Here is a 20405-nt window from a genome sequence, read left to right on the forward strand (position 1 = left end):
TTCTTGTGATTATTGTTCTTTTTTTATTTGTTGTGTTTTTTTCAATTGTTCCTTTTTCCAACACAGTAGAAGGATGAACTTTCTGGAAGACACTTGGGGCTCCCACAGTGACAGCACTACCTGAATTTTCTAGCTCCTCAATGCCTCATTATGTGTTGTTTTCTTATTATTTGCAATCCATTCAATAAGGCAGACAAAGCTGACTTGCAGTACAACAATACATTCTCATCCACATTTTCTTTTTGTTTTGTGTTTGTTTTTTACACAATATGAGTTACTTAACAATCAAGTGCATGGCAGGTTTCAGCAATGAACAATCTGTGATTTTCAAGCCGCATGTTCTTCTGAGTGGCATGGTGAAATATTGTGCTGTCCTGCTCTGCCCTCCTGAGACATGAATCATGCCTTTGTCCAGTAGCCCTTTTAGTTATCAGATTGACTGTCTTCATGTCACAGTGCTTGTATTCAAGTAGAAAGGTCAATGGCTGCCTAACGAGTGGCACATCACCTTACCTTCGTTCTTCCCTCATATCACCTCCCCACATGAGCGCTGTAGAATCTCACATCATCACGAGAACATAAGGTTGCACAACAAGCGATTTTGAGAGACCGGAACTACATTCTCATAATATCTAGTATAGCATATTGTTACAACTGCTCTTTTAATCATTCACCAGCTTAATCGCTTACTACACATAGTTTATAAATTAAATACAACCATAGCTATGTGTACAGAAGGGAAAGCATGATATATGTTCATGGAAAGACCTGGAATGTACCACTATTATCAAAATTGTGTGAAATCCCTGGTGTGACAATTGTTTCCTTTTGGTGGATTTAAACTCTCAGAAAGAGCATGTTCTAGGAAGAGGAGGAAGCACAGTCACATACCATGAGGATGAGCTTCCTGGGAAGGGCATCTGACCTTTGCTTCCTCTCCTTCATTCCTTCCTGCGTATTAAAACAAAACTCTCAGCCCGGCAGCATGGCCTAGCGGCTTAAGTCCTTGCCTTAAACGTGCCTGGGATCCCATATGGGCGCCGGTTCTAATCAGCAGCCCCACTTCCCATCCAGCTCCCTGCTTGTGGCCTGGGAAAGCAGTCTAGGATGGCCCAAAGCTTTGGGACTCTGCACCCATGCGAGATACCCGGGAGAAGTTCCTGGATCCTGGCTTTGGATCGGCATAGCATCGGCCATTGCGCTCACTTCGGGAGTGAATCATCGGACGGAGGATCTTCCTCTCTGTCTCTCCTTCTCTCTGTATATCTGACTTTCCAATAAATAAATAAATCTTTAAAAAAAAAAAGCCTCTCAATTTGTGCCTGAAAAAAGTGTTTAACAGCTCTCCAAAGTAATAGGACCATGTAGAGGAATCTCTTTTTTGTTTATCTCAATTTTCACTGAGTGTTGGAGAAATCTCAGAAATTCCATGATATGATAATTTCTCAGTAAGCATTTATAGAGTAGTGTTCCAGAAGTAAAAAAAGTAGGGCTGACACCAAGCCAGTGCGGGCTACGGCTTCAGGAGAACGCATCAGAATGTGTGCTCTGATGCTTGTGTGCAGCAACAAAACAGAAAGAGACGATTCCTGGAGTCCAGCTGCCTGAACATAGCTTTCCTACTGGATCAGAGATGAAAAATAAAAACAAAAGTTTGGAAAAATTAGAGTTCATAAAGAAGGTGGAATTTGAAATACTATCTGAAGGCCTCTTGTCAGGACATGTGCAACAAAGGATGACCAAGAAATACTCCATGAAAAAATACAAAGTCACTCTGCTCTGAGGACTGTGCCTAACTAGACATTGTCATTCCATGGGACATTGACTTGCCGAAACCAAGATGTCCATGCTCTTTCTATCCCAAGACCTGAAAACAAGGCAGCTAGTAAACTGAAGCAAAAGTGGAAAATCTCTCTGTTAGTTGAAGGCTTTCTAATAACTACATTGTAGACATAATTCATACATACAAATAATCCTGGCTACTTAACAATGAAAAATACAGAGATCATTAGAGTTTAACATGGAAAAGCCCAACGTCTTCATTTTATAGCTGAACCTGGGCCCTAGGGGAATTTTGAACATCATGTGGCTCATTAGGGGCTGAGGGTTGCTCCTGGGGCTCAGTTCCAGGCTCCTTTTGTATTCTTTCTTCATCACTGCAATCACTACATTTGTTCTTCTCTTCCAAAACAAAACAAAACAAAACAAAACAGCCATCTCAATGCCAAGGTGTTTCTTCGTATAAAAGCCCCTTTTCCATTTCAAGAGTTAGCCATATTCTCAGTTCTAGCTCCAGTGTCACCTTCTTTTAAAGGCTTTGTTGATTTGAACAGCTAATCTTAGTAGTCTCCCTATTTCTAAATTCACAAAGCCCAATCTCATATACCCTGAACAGTTATTCTAGTCGAATATTATATTTGTTGCTTGCCTGGCCTTTGGCCACCCTTCTGAAGCTTTAAGGGCTTGAGACAATGATTGCTGAGTCTACAAGCACAGTGAGTTGGAGAATTACAGGCAATAGAAATACACCTGCTGGTAGTTACAAGCGGTGCCCAAGTCTCAGTCCACAGGGAGGCTATCATCTAAAATGGTTATCTCATCTTCTAGTGACACAGTTTTCCAGAATGAGAAGTTGTGTCATTGTTGTTGGTGTTCTCTCTCAGTTTTGTATGACACCTTTACGTAAAAAAGCTCTCTCCAAAATACCTAATCAATTTGCCAAACTATTATTCCAAATACAACACTCTGGTTACAAACCAAGGAGGTTGAGTTACAAGTTACATGGCAAAGTGTAAAATGCAGCTGATGGTATTACCTAAAATGCATGTCAGAGCACTTTATGGGTTAGGTAACATAGTAAGCATTCTTGCCGTTATTACTCCCCTCAATGTGCAAGACATTCATTGTCACTTGGGACATTACAACTGTGTGCTGTTCTGCCTAAAAGAAGCTGCCCGGCAAGACAGGTGAGACAAGATATTCTTCCTCTAAACTCACTGTGAAATGCTGGCAGGTCTGATTGATTTGCCAAGCTAAGGTGGCTTTGGTGGGAACTAAAACAATTTGTCAAACTCTAAGGGGTGTGAGCATGAGCAGGTATGGGAGAGGAAGTTTAACACTGCCTGGAATGTGAATCAAGAGCTTTAAACCCAAACCAGACAAACCAGAAATGAAATAGCCCAACGACACTGTAGTGGGCAACACAAATCCCCATACAATTGACTCTGATTAAAGGTTGACAGCCTGGAGGATTGACGGCCTTGATTTACAGTTGGTGAGAGTGCCAGGTTCCCATAGAAATGGGCCCCCGACTCAAATTAAAACCACTATTTACAGGGATGAAAGGGGAATTCAATCCTCAAACCACTGCTCTGGCCCTTGGCCTCTTTTCCGAAGCTTCCAGTACTTGGGAAAATGTTTGCTGAGTCAACAAGTAAAGTGAGCTGAAGAATAACGTATAATAGCAACACACCTCCTGGTGGGCGCACATGGTCTCTATCTCCAAGGAAACTGTCATCTAAAACAGAGGCTGAGATCAGGAGCAGAGACATGAGTGGAAGAAGTGTAAACACCCACCGAGAAGGAGAGGCAAATTGGAATTTATCCATGATATCTACAGAAGAGCATGAGGACGATCTCAGGCCAACTACAGAGAAAAGGTCTCCAAAAATGTACCAGCCAAACTTTCCACTGTGGGCACCTTTAACTGTGGTTTATCCCGAGGCTTGGCATAACACTGCAATACACTGCATCCTGACAATCATTGCTTCTCAACTCTGCCTATTCTTCCTTAGGTTATCACTGCGGTAGAAATGACCATGGTGGCGTATTTATATGCCTCTTGCTGAAACATGTCAGCAAAGATAGTAAGAATAGGTAATAGTTACCAGCCATTCATTCATTGATGAACCTTGTGGTCAACTTTTTCCACGTATCTATTTAGTTAATCCTCATAAAAATGTCAAAGGTAGGAAAACACTGTTGTTCCCCAAATCACTAATAATTTTATATATTGTTATAATATATATTATATATATATATTTTTTTTACATATATATATATATATATATAACACATCAAGGTTAGGTAACCCAGCTGAGGCCACATGGTTGGTAGACAGGGGAGTTGAGATCCTGATCTACAGTTTCTGTGCCCGTTCTACACTTGGAAGCTTCTTAGAATGCAGTCTCATGACTTAGAAATACAAAAAGCTGTGACCGTCACTGAAGATGTGTCTTTGGCAAGCTTTCACAGACATTACAGGGGTATTCAGTTTATTCACTGAAGTTTGAGCCAATGACAGCAGCACTTCCACATTCATGCAAGGATCAGATTCTATTTATTTCTCCAAAACACTATTGCAAATAACTGGTCTGTCATCTTAGGAAGGCAGGGAAAATCATAGCTTCTGTGCTTTTGCTCACGTCTCCTATTCACTGCTTTTGCCTCTGATTCTGCAGGGCACTGTGCAGGAAACAGAGAGAAGAGAAGGATGCAAAACTTGTCAAGATGGAAAATCCTTATTTCACTGACTGAGTTTAAGGTGGTAGGCATCTAAGTTTATATTTTAGTCTATAGATATTTTCCTGGGTTCTAAGAGTCTGCTGCTGGGTCGCTAATTCAACATCTAACAGTTATTGATCAGCTACTATAGGCCACATTCTAGAGTAAGTGTTCCAAATTTATCACTTTGTGTATCCTTCAGAAACATTATATGATGTGGGTAATATCAGTTTCCATATTTTAAAGGCAAGAAGATTGAGGTTTTTATTTTAAACCCATTTCAGTGCAAATTTAGGCCCATAGTCTTTTCAAGCAAAGTGCCTAGACATCAACGTAAGTTATCTGCATTGTTACTGACATTATTTTGCTCATAATGCATCACAGTCTATGAGTTTGACTTTTATTTGCTAAGTCAACATTTTTTAAGAGTTTCCAGAGGATTCTGTCACTAAATTGGGGCATTTGGTGTTGATGAACGCTCCTTGTTCTAGAACCACTTCTTGCAAGTAGACCATGACAGCATCTCACTGGCTTCACCTTCTCACTTGCCCCTTGGCTTTTTTGGTAACCGGCCTCTAAATTTTTAAACGTTCTAGAAAGGTCTCAGTGCTGGCCCCTTGCCTATTTATTTCAGTTTTATCCCTAAGAATCCAAAGTAGTCTCCTTGTTCAGGCAGAATGATTATCTTTAATACCATGCATGTTGAGGCCCATCATATCTGAACCTTGCCAGCCAGAATTTCCAAGTACCTTACTTGCACAGCTTCACTTGAGACTTAATAAGTATGGCAAACAAGATGTGTCCATTGTCGAGCTTTTGGCAATCTTCTCTAATCAGAAACATCTTTTTCCTGCTTTTTTCCAGTTTGTACAATTGGGGAAAAAAGGTCATATGTAATGTGAAACTAAAACCATTACATCATGCCCTCATTCTCCATATCTTCTCTGTCATTCAATCCCACTGATATTTCTTTCCAAACACATGTCAAACACGTGAAATCCTCTCAATTTTTTCAGTCTTAAGTCCAATCTAAACCATCATCTTGTTTTTCTGGATTGAAGTGATAAACTGTAAATCACCTTGCTACTCAACTTGTATATTATCATCCATGTACAGTAGCAAAAAATTATCTTTTAGAAATGCAAAGCAATTGCATCACTTCCCAGGGATAACACTGGTCATAATCATTCCAAATCACATTGGGGCAAACCTGTGTTTGGCTCTTGACTTATTTCTTTGGTTTCATTTAACTTTTCTAACTTTGCTTCAAACTTATCATCTTCTCCTTATTTCTTATTGTTTCTAGAAATTCACATTAGCTGCAAATTGCCATTGAAATAATATTCTTCCAGATTTACACTTTCCTAGCATCTGTTCCAAATACCCATTTGGTTAGTAACTTCTCCAAAAGGCCATTTCAGGTCATTTGATTTGATTTTTTTCCTCCAATTAGTTTCTATGTAATTGATTCTTTATGGCATTTATAATTTGCATAAATGTAGCTATCCTGTTTATGCATGTGCTTGCTTAACTGATGGTATCACCATCATTAAATAAGCTATAGGAAACAAGGTGGTTGTGCATCTTTTTCATCAAAACATTCTCAACACTTCTTATGTATTAAGTGCATTTTGAGTGAATGGGTGGATAAATGGATGGATGTGTAAATGAAAGAATAGGTGGCTGGGCACATGGATGGATGGATGGATGGATGATGATATGTAGATAAATGGAACATACTACAAATATCTATATAGAATCTGACAAAAAATAATATGCTCTAAGATATTAAGTAGAAAATTTGACATGTTTTCAAGTTTTCAGCAAACAAGCCCTTTCTGGTAGCTGAAACCACACACCCTTATTGTAGACAAGTTTTATGATGGAGGCACAGAGCCAGAGTGGGACAATCAAAGCATCGGCTGTGCCTAAACAGCCTGTGACAATGTCAGTTGGGAGAAAGCAACATTCCATTCTCAACGAAGGTCTTCAGCAAGCCTTCAGGATCCAGAATGATCATGGCACTGCAGCTCCACTTGGAAGATTCTAATCCAAGAAAAGTTATTTTAATACGCAACATGCTAAGGGGATATTTGTTTTGGAGCACATTGAGCTTAAGTCAAATATTCTGCATTTACAACAAAAGTGATTAATAAACAGCCACAGAATTTTGTTCTTTTTCTACAATACATTCAGGAAAATAGATGGATTTTATTATTCCACTTATTATTTTTTATCAGCAAAAGTTAAAAAAGGGTGATTTCTCCCATCCTGCCCAAGTTGTGAAATGAGAACAGCAGTAGGATTATATATTGCTTGAAAGAGATGCAATTGTAGAGAATTATAAATCATATTCTTTTGTTTGGTTGGCATTTTGTGTTTATTTGTTTCTAATGCAAAGAGCAGGAGATTTACCATAATTTGTGTTCTATAACCTGCTGAACGTGTGACAGGAGAAAAAAAAGTCTATTAGCAAAAATATGTTTTGCCTTTCTGGGCCAAAAGCAAAATAGAATCAGGTTGAAATATTCATCTGTTTCTCCTACCAAGGTCTGTTCCTTTCCATGATAGTCTTCCACCCTTAAAAACAACAGAGAGACAAACAACAATTCTAAGGAATTTCCTCAAAAATAGACTGCTGAAAAAAAAAAAAAAACAAAGCAAGCTTTTTTTCTGGCCTATTCTTTGCAGATCATTAATAACTGCAAGCTTGCTCTTCTAAAAAGAGTAATGATGATTTCTCTTAGGTTTGCCCATGAAACGACATGCACAGGACTGAGTGTGCTTGTGAAGATTCTCAGGACAGAAATATAATGCTTAGAAAATACTTGTGTGCTGTTATACTCATCCAGTACAGACATGCTCTCCAAGAAAGAACCCTTCAGGTAGGGCTATGTATGCTATGCCTTGTAAATCCACACTTCCTGCTAGGATGCAAGCATGCGAAGGAATAATGCAAAACTGGTTGAGCAGACTTTGTGATCATCTTCTCTGTATCCACTCAGGGCACATAAAGAGGATGTATATTTGAATTTTGCTATAAAATCTTTAAGATACACAATTGAGAAGTCTCCTAAACTCGAAGGATAAAAAGATATGAGATTGTTCCTAAGGGAGTCTTCTTGTTATAATCCCTTCCAAACAATTTTAGTTTTGTATTATATAGCCAATGAAATACTCAAAAGCAAATATAAAACAGGTCAACCCACACATCTCTTTGTGAATGATTTATAGGCTTCTGTGCATACAAAATGGTGTTTTATATATATATATATATATATATATATATACATATGTATATATCTGTAATGAAAGGGCGCTCAAAATTGGATACAAATACTTGAGGAGTTTATGGTAAAATGTATTTCATTCATGTGTAATGTGACACTGAAGTCTGGCAGGATATCAGCCAGAAAGAGATAGGATCTACAAGTTTTAAAGAAGCCAGGATTAAGTACAACGTTCAACCTGCTTATAAGATCAGACAGTCAGAACAAAGGGTGCTTCCAGAGGAAGTCAGGAAGGAAAAGTTCCCTAAGAACTGAACTGAGTCCAGCAAATACTTACTACAAAAAGGAAACTGAGAACAAATAATTAGGAAATTTTCAGAAGAATCTAGTAATATGTACATAATACTCTATATGGTGCAATGCAGCGTAATACATGACTCATTTTTGCTGTGCTAGGGGACACCCATGCTGATGCCAGCTCTGTGCAATCAGCAGGGCACTGTGTACCAACACCCTGCTAGTTTTAAAGGTGAAGTTAATGACTGCATGGGTTCTTTGAATTCAGTTAAATTAAGAGGACACTTAAGTTTCAGGGAACACACCACACACACACACACACACACACACAAACACACACACACACACAGTGACTCCTAAGCACTTTAACAATGTTGCTGGTTTCTTGTTGTGCTGGTAATCTACTGACATGTAACAAACCAAATTAAAACTTTCTGATTTGTTCTATTTATGGAAATCACAGATTAGGAATCTAGATAAGTCAGACATGAATAACTCGTTTTGTTGTGTGATGTCCAGAACCTCGAATGTAAAGTTTCAAAGGCTGAAGTGCTTTATTGGCTATGGTGGGCAATGATTTAGGCAGACATCTGGAATTCACTGCTGTTTGCTGGGACCTCAGTTGGACTGTCAGTCAGGACTCCGTGGGTGATCCTCCACATGAGCTGGTTTGGGCTGCCTTAAGCCTGGAGGTTGGATTTCTAGAGTAAGCCTTCCCAGATAAGCGAAAGGTGAGCAGAATTATTTTTATCCAGTCTTAAAAATCGTCTTCTTTCTGATGCATCTTGTTGATGGTAGAAGTTAGAACACTGCTAAAGTTCAAGGGTTGGAGGGAGAAGGGAGACACAGATGTCACTAAGTGACTGGAAGAATGTTAGGTCCCACAAAGGGGAAAGCTGTGTGCTCAGACATGCTCTGGATATCTTGGGAAATACACACTGTCTCATCAGTTAATCAATAGGAGGAACATTGACAAACACTAGAATAGTAAAGAAAAGCTTCATCAAGGGATTGGTTTGTGAGGATTAAACCACAGTCCATTATACCAGCATCCCATTACATTATCTTACTTTCCAAGTAGATAAAAACATAGAGTATTAAAAAGAAATTGGTAAGTATGGAGCTAACTATGGAACATATTCAAGATTTCCTCTCTCAGCAGAATTTGCCAGGCCAGTTCAATAAATCAATATGATCACCTCTGCTTCCCTGCTTTGGGAAGCTGTGTTACACACATTGATCACTCATCGCTAATCCCTAGATCACTGGAAGACAACAGTGGATCTAAAAGTATTTGCTTTGCAAAGGATGAAGGCTGTGGTGATCACTGGAGCAAGAGGTTGGAGGGAGTAGCATTTAAAGAGGCCTGGAATGGGGATGAAAGCTGGTGACAGGTGCAGTCAATAACCAGATTCCTCAAAGAGAGACTGGATACACTAGTAGGGTGCATCGACCACATGCGGATCAGGCTATTGGTTAATATGTTCCCCATTCACCTTGAGTAATGCTAGAACCCTGAGAGACATCAGTGTTCATGTGGACCACCTCAACAGGAAAGCCTATTGGACCCTCAAACTCAGCAGTTCTTGGAAGCTTCTCATCCCACATAGCCCATCGACCTCCATGGTTACATTCTAAAGTCCAGGCATCATCCTTTGCTGCTCTTACTCAGAACCTCCCATCTACAAGTTAGTGTTCAAGTTCTTCAAAGTAACGAAATCTTTCAGTTCATAAGCCAGCTATTTTCATCCTATTTGTCATCTTTCCTTCTGTCTTTCTTAGATTACTCCATTATTGTCTACATTAGATTATATGATCTATCTTTTTAATAATACTGTTAACAATTGCCTTAAACTGTTCACCCCCTTTTTACTGCTCTTTCTCCTTTAGGGCTGTCTTTGGAATTGAAGACTGAGAATAGATCTCTATTTTCCCCCTCTTCTAAACCCTCCTGAGGCAACGTCTAAATGAGGGAAAAGAAAAAGATAAGAGAGCTGCTTACACAGAAATAAGATAGCTAATATTTCCAAAAAGAATGTCTGACCACATGAATTATTTTAAGTAACTTAACCTAAAGATAAATTTGGTACCAAATGAAAAGGAGAAACCAGAGTCCTATTAGAGCTTGTGACACTGGTCCTGGCTCTTGCTGCGTCACGGACCCTAGGTTCCTTATGGCTCAGACCAAATCCTCCTTCATCTGTACTTCAAGTTGGTAAACCTGACCTGCCTGCATCACCAAGGAAATCTGGCTTGACATCTCAAAATTGACTTTCCTTTAATCTTGCCTAAAGAGGTATGGTAGATTTTCTAAATGTTTGTGAGGATGGGGTGAGGAGAGAGAGGAAGTGAAAAACCAAAATCTAGTCTCCCCTGAGGATGCACATTGTCTCTGTGCTTGTTCCCTAGCACCACCCAGGAGTCACAGCTACCACAGCACTGATGGCTAAAACATCACTCCATGGATTCAAGGGAAGGAAGCCATTTCGCTAATGTGGAAGTGCTGAGTTGGTGGAAACCGTTCTCAGTCAACGTTGTGGTACTATCACCATTTGTGTCAGCCACCACCTGTTTAGCAAATATTACATACCAGAGCACTGCTACTTCTGATCCGGCATCCTTATAATGCTCATGGAAAGACAGAATAGGATGGTCCAAGTTAACAGGCTCCTTCTATACTCATGCAGAGCCTGATGGCATTCCAGTCTTCTAATTTTGGCATCCATGGTCATTGCTGTAATTTGGGGAAAAGAATGAACCAGCAAGTGGAAGACCTCTCACTCTCTTTTTCTCTGTCACAGGTTCTTTAAAATAAACAAAATGTAATTTAAAAAAAGTAAGGGGAGAGAGAGTGTGTGTGTGTCTAAAGGGAGATGTTTTTACGCCATTGGTGGAATCAACATTAGAAGGGGTCAGTGGCTAACCCCAAGAACTGTGGTAATTCCTCCAAGAACAAGTTTTGAAAAAAGAACAAGGCTGACCCATCCCCAGTCTCTGTCTCCTTGCCTTGACGTGGAAGCTCTTTCACAGTGCTCCTATCATTGTAATGTCACCTGATGCTCAGCATCCCTGAGCCCAGCAAAACCCACCGCCACAAAACACAAAATAGTTTCCCAAGTAAACCTTCTTTTCTTCACCCAGGACTCAGTATTAACTATTTTGTCATAGCAACAAAAGACATAAAATGCAACCATGGGTGTAGGTGACAGTCTTGAGCAAATTTAAAATTCACCCAAAGTTGAGTTTTGAGGGGAAAAAAACATTAAGTTCTAAGCAGAAATAGTCATTTTCTGGGATTTATTAAGAGACAATTATTGCCTTCAAAACAGGGAAAAAATGAGGGACAGTTTCTTAGCATTAATAGTCAGTAGACATGGGGCTAGCACTGCGGCTCAAGAGACTAATACCCCATCTGCAGTGCTGGCATACCATGTGCGTGCCAGTTCAAATCCCCACTGCTTCACTTCTGATCCAGCTCCCTGCTTATGGTCTGGGAAAGCAGTAGATGATGGGACAGAGCCTTATGTCCTTATAGCCAGACTGGAGACTGGGAAGAAGTTTAGGGCTTCTAGCTTCAGATCAGTTCAGCTCCAACCATCTGGGGAGTGAACTAGCATATGGAAGATCTGCTTCTCTCTGTCTCTCCATCTCTCTTTAAATCTGCCTTTCAAATAAAAACAAATAAACCTTAAGTGAATCAGTATCCAATTTTGAGTATTGATTCCCTAAACCCTTTTCGTTTGTTCTACCAGAGGATCAGGTGCACCTAAACCCACTGACCATCAGCTGCAGATCACGGCTCTGTCTTGTAGCAGACTCAGCTCACAGTAGACACTTGTTCTTCATCTGAGCACAATAGGAGAGAGACCACAACCGTATCCCTTTCAAAATATAATCTCTTTCTCATTTATCTCCCTGCACCAAACCTGCCAGTCTCCAGGGCCTTGGAGGAGCAAGATAACTACATGGCCCCATCATAGTGGATAGCCTGTCAGGTCCCAACATGGGCTGGTGACGGCTGCCCCTTCTATCAGTATTAGAAATCACAGAAATTCATTTAGACACTGTTATTCCTTCCAGGCAAGAGTGAGATAACACAGTTGGCCGATTAACATTGCAGCTGCATAGTAGATTAGATACATTGTGCTGTGCTGTCTGGTTAACACATCCATGAGCCACTCATAGAATCAGGGGCTGGTGTCGCTGCAATGAACTGGAGCACTGTGTACAATCATTCCCCAGAACAGATAATTCACTCTTGGCTTCTGGCATGGATTGGATCACTGAAAACATCTTTCATGAAGTGCTTTATTTATACTTATAAACACAATATAGCATAATATATAAAACATAAAATATGTTGTGGAGAAAAAGTACAAGCACGAGAGTGAGCCAGGATAGAAGAGACTAATTGTGGGATTATTCCATTAATATAAAAACGTAATGGTCTTCACCAAGTCTCTCAAGAAAATCAGTCAGTAACTTCTGCAAAGTGTGGTTTTATGACTCCAGGGTTTTTGATTGGCACAATACATCCTGGAATCCCATGGAGGTCAGGAACTAAATATAATTCTCCTGCAGCACTCAGCACCATGGCATATGCTCACAGGCTCTTTGGTTTTGTTTATCCTGCGAAGTAACTTCTCCTTTTATACAAATATTTCAAAAGTATCTACGAATATGTGTGTTAAAGATCTTGAGATAAATGTAATAGATAAGTGTGCAGAAGCTACTTTCAGTTTTTTGATTGCACATCTTAAATGTCAAAAGGAGACAGTCCCAACACAAAGACTGAGTGTGTTTCTAAGCCCCACTAGGGTTAGAGTCTGAGGTCCTTTCAGGGGTAAGAAATGCACAGTATGGAGGAACTTCAAGTACAGAAATAATGAGTAGTATCTGAGGAGGTCAGGTCAAAGATGGAACATACCTTATCCCAGGAACAAGTTCAAAGTTAATCCTATCTGTCTAGAAATTGTAACAAAATGAGACAGAGCATAAGAGCTGAAGTAGGAGGGAAAAAGTGAGACTTTCACTGATAAAACATACTCAAGGATTCTTTTTGAGCAGACTACTACAACTAGGGTTGATAATGCCTTCCCCTCAAAAGCACACTCCTCTCTATTGCCACAAGACATCATAGGTGTCAGGTGCAGGAACATCATGGTCTTACTTGTCCTGGGAACAGCTTAGGGCACAATTCTCAGAGGTGGCTGTACATTAGAACCAGCTACAGAATATTTAAATCTATCAATACTCAGTACTCCATCCTAGATAAACTATGGTATATTTGGGAATGAAGTTTGGGCTTGAATACTTTTTAAAAATCTCATTCAGTCATGACCGTTTCCACTCAAGATCAGCATCCTCCAGATTCACTTCAAAGCAGAAGGGAAGGACCAAGGGACTTTGCCTCATCTACTCCCTCCCACCCCCACGCACCCCAGTCTCTCCAAGCATGTGAAATGAAGGAGTAAGGAAAGAGCCTTTTGCCTCTCTAGGTCTATGCATCCAGCTGTGGGGGCACACTGGGAGCAGGTGGCTCAGGAGAGTGTTCCCCACACCTGACCCTTCCGTCTCCCATTGCCCTTGGTGTGCCCAGTGCCCAGGTGACAGCCAGTCTCAAATATCACTTCTTGTATTTGGAGGTGTGGCCATGGCCCTTTCAGTCCCTCGTTTCAGAGCATCTCAATGGAGCAGGAAAATGTGACACCCCGCCTTTACACAAGATGTTTTCGAACCATTGAAAGTGGAGATTTAGCTCTTCCTCTCCTTCTGGCAACTGGATCTCGATTCTGGGCAGCTGGTCAACACATCAGGAATCTACTAAAGCAAATCATTTTGCTTCTCCACAGCAGGCTGACTTCAGTAACCACCAAGAATTCATTACTGCTCTAGGTTATTTACACTTGATAGGGACAGACAGTGATGTGAATTATTTGGAGATACTTTCCCCCTGTAAATTAGATTCAAACTATGTTTCAAATCAATAGTTTAAACACAGGACTTTCCTCTTTTTTCTTGTTTCTTTTTAGTGAAACTAATATACAGATGCCTCCTTGATATTTTTATCTAGTCAGAAAAAAGGACACAGAATATAATTTAATTTTAATAAATGAAATCCTACCTCACATTGTCTTGCATTTATTTGCAGAAATGTTTTAGCTTCACTTTTGGTCAGCTCGCGGTTAAAAACCATGCTTCTTTCCCTTTTTAAAAACATATATTTCCTCCCACCCCTGGGTTCACTCCCCAGGTGCTTGCCACAGCCAGGATCCAGGCAAGGCTTTAGCCAGGAACCAGGAACTCTAGCTGGGTCTTGATGTCACACTTGCTGCCCTGCAGTATGCATTCCTGGAAATGAAAGCTGAGTAGCCAGGACTAAAACAGGTACTGCCATGTGGGATCTCAACATGTATGCAAGACAGTGGCTTAACCCACTGCTTCACAACGCCTACCCTTCCACGGTTCCCTTTCACTATAAGCGTCCTTGCCCTTCATTTCTGTGCATAACTTATCAACTGTAAGGAGACATTGCATTGGTCTGAAGAAAATGGCTTTAGAGGAAATCTGTAAGTTTGAAAATGGGAATGAAACCTTTCGTCTCTGAAAGGAGAAATTGACTTCCAAGTACAGCCATCCCTTGGTGCCCCTGAAGATCGCTCACAAGACTCCTTGTGTGATGTGAACCACGCAGGTGTCCCAGCCTTTTATATGCAAGGGTGTGATATCTACAGGTAGACTCCGGACATTCTCCTAATACCCGTGATCGAGGCTAAGCTATGAAAGCAGCTGCTGCATGATATTTCTTAGGAATAATGGCAACAAGTAAATCTGAACATATTCAGGACAGTTGATTATTTTTCTTTAGTATTTTCAATTTGAAGTCGGTTGAATTGGCAGATGTAAAAATCACAGGCACAGAAGACCAACTTTATTATCACACTAGTGATGTTGATCATTGCTTTCATTTGGATGTATTTTTAGTGCTTATTAAGTAAGTGAATGAGTCACAATACAATCAATACGGTGTATGATTTAAACAACAATGCCAGAATGCCTGAAGCTTCACTTCAAAGCCCGAACTGGACAAGTTGGTAGAAGAAGCAAGGGCAAAGGACAGAAAAATTACACAGTGTTGTGTCATGTTCCCTGGGGCAGCATTTTTGTTTGTTTGCTTGTTTGTTGCTCATGCAGTTTTAGAGTTCTGTTCAAACATGTCTCTCATTTTAATTAGAATGATTTTAATGTTGCCACTTTGTAGTCCTTGAAAATATCCCAAGTGCAAATGGGTCTCTACAGAAATGCCTCACTTAGCTGACACACCACTGCTAGTGCACAGGCTGTGTCTCCAGGAACATCCATTTCTGTGAGAACACGCTCAAGCTTTCTTTCCATGGTCTCATTTTTGTCCCCTATGAAATGTGAGTAAACTATCAGCATCAAGGTGCAGTTGTAACAAATCTGTCATTGAAAATCATTCATCCTACAACTGCTCATTATATCCACTGAATGCTAAGAACCTTCTTCAGTGGATGCCATGTCCATTGAAGGTGCCATGTGCCACGGCAGTAATTCACCCATTAGGTAATAGTCTTCTCCAAAAGCACAATATAGCTTTTTATACATTCCCCTTCTACTTGGGGACTGGCAAACAACAAGTACTTGGCAAATAAGAGGCTTACAGGGTTGGAATTTATTTCAGGGGTTCAGTTGCCACACAAGGCATTCCCATCCCACATAAGAACACTTGGATGCTAGTCGTGAATTGATTCATCATCCTGCTCCTTGAAAATGTTCTCCCTGGAAGGCCAGGATTAGTAGCTGAAATGTTTGTGTTCCTGATACCTACATGTAAGACCTCAATTGAAATTTTGGTTTCTGGCTTTGACCTGCCCAGCCCCAGCTATTGCTGGCACTTGGAAACTGCAAAGGTGTATGGGAGGTATTCATTCCTCTTTCAAATAAGAAGAAGAAATATTTTTTTCTTAAAATACTAAATAAACATTTTGATCTCAGTGACAAAGCTTACAGGCTGTAGAGCATCTGAGTTTCAGACTGCACGACTACTGATTAGAAGAAATTTAGATGAGTCACTGTAAATACAGACACAAGTGTCAAAGAGGGCACCCCAGAAACTGCATGGGAAAATGGATTCAAAAGTAAGCTTACCTTTGATTCAAAACAAAACAAAACAAAACAAAACAAAAAACAACTCACGCATAGTATCCTCTTTAAAACCTTACAGAAATGTGCATTATGAAAAAAAAAAAACTGCAAGAATTGAATTTTCCCCCAGATAAACTTTTCAGTTAGCCTCATGTTCCATAAATCTTTAAAACATATATTCATCTATTTTACTTGGAAGTCAGCATCACAGACAGAGAAAGAGAGAAGAAAGAACTTCTAATCACTGGTTCACTGGCTCAAATGGCTGCAACAGCCAAAGATATGCTAGTCTGAGGTCAGGAGCCTGGAGGTCTCTAATGTGAGTGCAGGTCACCAAGGACTGGAATGTCTTCTCTTGCTGCCTTCCCAGGCAATTCATACGCATCTGCATCAGAAGCAGAGCAACTGGACCATGAATCAGCATACATGTGGGATGCCAGTGCCACAAGCAGAGGATTAGCTTGCTACACGATTGTCCTGGCCCCTCCAAACATTAAATAGTCTTATGCAGCCTGAGAGACAGATGAGAGGAAACAATGAGGAATCTTACTTCATGTGGTTATGAAGGCCATGATCACAAGTCCCAGAAGGGAAAGAGAGCTTATCTTTCTTCTATTCAAACCTTTGAATGACTGGATAGTGCTTCCTATGCTTGGCAAGGGAGATAATCTCCACTTAGTCTTCTGAATCAAATGCCCATCTCTCCGGAAGACACCAGATTAACCCAGAGGTCATGCTGAGTATCTCATGATAAAGCTCCATTAATTAAATCATAAGTCAACTAAAGATTCATTTATTTACTTGACAATCAGAGTTACAGAGAGACAGTGACACATGCAAATATAAACATGCTAGACACCCTTCTGTTGACAGGTTGGACTCCTCTGATGCTCACAAACAGCTGGGTCGGGCTCAGGTCTTCCACGGCAGAGGCAGGGACCCAACCCTGTGGATCATGATCTGTTGCCTCCAGGCTACATTAGCAGAGAGCCAAAGGGGAATGTGATCCCTTGCATGCTGGTATAGGGGGTGTGGATGTTTCGAGGACCAACCAACCCACACGATGTGCTCTCTGACACCTAACATGATCATAGTCACTTAGTTTGTTTCTAAAAGGATGGGAATGTTCAACCGGTTGTGACATACATGAAGTGCAAGTGTCCATATGAAAAGTGATACAGGAAGACAAGACAGGTACTCGCTGCATGGGAACTGATAACTATGCATATGGACTGATACTCTATAGCCAAGCAGAAGGAAGGAAGCTTTGAGACTTGATGTGATCTTCATGCTAACAGTGCAAGGGTTCTGTCAGCAAACAATGTGTTGTAACAGGCACCTCTCTTGAATCTGTTATCTCAGTTTGAGGATTAGCAAGTCTCTGGTCTGTGTATTTCGATACCAATTACTTCAGGAACTTTGGCCTAAAATTCCAGAGCTTTCTCATAGGATCACAGCTGGTTATGGTTTTACACCTGTGAGATTTTCCATGGCCCTCTTCCTAATCAATTTTCTTCCTACACTGGATATTTTTCACTAAATTAAATAAAGTGAAGTGCCCTGAGTCCCCTGCTACGTACCAGGAACTGAGCTAACATGGAAATGGAGAACACATGTGTAGGACATAGTCACCCTGGTAAGAAGTTTAAACATAGTCCTTGGTACATAAGGACAGCTCTTAGCAGTGTTGGCACTTATAAGAATATCTAACCAAATTTGTAAAAAAAAAAATATTACTGTGGACATTGTGGGCATTTAGTTTAGCCATTAAGATATGGCTTAAATGCCCTCATCTAACACTAGAGTACCTGAGATTGATTCCTGGATCAGTTTCAGATTTCACGCTCCTGCTAACGTACATGCTGGAAACCAGTGGGGATGGTTCAAATAGCTGGGTCTCTGCCATCCATGTAAAAGACCTGGACTGAAATTTTGGCCTGACCCCCAGTCCCTGCACATGGTGTATCCCTGAGGACTGCATCAGGAATTCAATGTCTAACTCTTTCTCTCTCACATACACACACAAATATATATGTATATTTTGGAAAAAGCAAGGTACTAGAGTTGTGATTTTATCTGTATAATTTTGGGAGTAAATGAGAAATTTAATAAAGAACCTTTTCCTAGAGATAATACAAGTAATAACAAGAGTTAAAAAAAAAAAAAAACCAACAACAGCAAAAACAGGGGCCCTACCCGAATGCAGAGCATCAGTGTTGTTGAAGCATTAGAATTAGATGTAAGTGAAACCAAGTATCCTGATTTTCTGCATGAGGTGGGAGGTGGAGGAAAGGCCTGTTCTCTGCATGTCTTCACTGCACACCCTACATTACAACATGAACATCCCTTCAAGGCTCAGTGGTGGTGACGGATACCTCAAGTCATTTCATCTCTCACAACAAATCTCTGAATTTTATTACACAGAAGCATCTTCTTCCTACAAAACGGATAGTATAAAAGAATCATCTAGCTAGCATACTAATAAGGGGAAATAAAGGTTCCTGGGAAAACTCTTTGAAACTCTCAATGGCTGATTTGGGAATTCTAAGACTTTGTGTGCTAGAGAGTCACGGTAAAGATATTATTAAACAACTGTATTACGTGAGATGTATTACACTGAGGATGCACTCTTATTTTCGTAATTGCTACTTATCTCAGACCTTTCATTCATGTTCTCAGAGGACATCTCCAAGAGCTAATACTATCACCATAACCTGAACTGGGTTATGTGAGGGTTCTCTTTTCTTATAGAAGTATTGCTATTATGATTCCCTCTCCCCAACACATTAGTTTAATAAAAGTGCCTCTTCTGTATACTGTTATTAAACTGGGACTCATGATACACTTTCCTGAGCTTTAGTTAATAAGTTTGCCTACTATGAACTAGTAGAAATGACATCTCCAGTCTTCATTGCTTCTCATTGTGGATGCCAACCCTGACTACAGTCCTGATTGTGGTTGTGGGTGTGTATGTGTGTGTACCTGTCTCCCTACCAGTCTAGTGGATGACTGAAACTGTCAGTTTTCTCTACTGTATTTAAAGGTCAGCAACCACGGGCATGTTCTTGTCTATACATGAGGAACAGAACAGTCCAGGCATTTGCATGACACAAGTAGCCATGGCTGAATCAAAGGAGATCTTTCAGGTAAAGAGCAGAGACATGGCAACCCCATCATCTCAGGCACAATCATGTGTAGCTGCCCCCTCATTAGACTCATCCATTGCTAAGTGCTGACAATGACACTCGTGTGCTCCCTAAAGACACCATAACACATTACTCCGGTGATGTCAAATAAACCAGAAGCTGAATTTGATTTCCCCACAACTCTTCTCCTTAGCAGAACTGCACTCTGATATGATACTCAAATTATGCAGCCAAAAACATGTTTCACAATCTGCTGGACCAAAGTTATTTAAGGATTGTTTTTCCTGAGAAAGAAAAAAAATATTTTAAGGAATACATTCTTGTTAGCCCAGTACATTTCTTTCTCTTTCTTTATAAAGATTTTTTTTTTAATTGGAAAGTCAGATATACACAGAGAAGGAGAGGCAGAGAGGAAGTTCTTCCGTCCACTGATTCACTCCTCAATAGGCTGCAACAGCTAGAACTGAGCCAATCCACAGCCAGGAGACAGAAGATTCTTCTGGGTATCCCATGTGGGTGCAGAGTCCCAAGGCTTTGGACCATCCTCAACTGCTTTCCCAGGCCACAAGCAGGGAGCTGAGCAGGAAGTGGGGCCACAGGGACACAAACCGACACCCGTATGGGATCCTGGTGAGCTAGACTACTGCACAGGGCCCTAGAACAGTACATTTCAATAAATTGAAATGTTCCCATCTCTAACATGACAAACATTGAGACACTAGGCAACACGTATCACATTTTTGTTTCTCTTTTCCCACCTGTAAAATTTTAAGAGATGGAAGAGCTATATATTGTGCACATTATATATAATGACAAACAAATTGAGCATTGAGTTAGGTAATGTATGTTGTGATTATTTTTAAAGTTTTTTTTTAAATGAAATGCAGTAAACATTCTAGCAATAAAGAGTTATAAATTCCCTTTCTTCCTTCAATATTGGGAGGGAGTCAAATACTGTTGTAGTATTTACTGCATCCCTAGTACAAGTAGCTTCACATAGATGCTTGGGGAGCTGATAAATACATGATCCCCACAGAAGACAGAGAGAGAGAGAGAGAGAGAG

The sequence above is a fragment of the Ochotona curzoniae genome, unplaced genomic scaffold, assembly GCF_017591425.1.
Source record: "Ochotona curzoniae isolate NIBS_2020 unplaced genomic scaffold, NIBS_Ocur_1.0 contig_832, whole genome shotgun sequence".
Taxonomy (NCBI): domain Eukaryota; kingdom Metazoa; phylum Chordata; class Mammalia; order Lagomorpha; family Ochotonidae; genus Ochotona; species Ochotona curzoniae.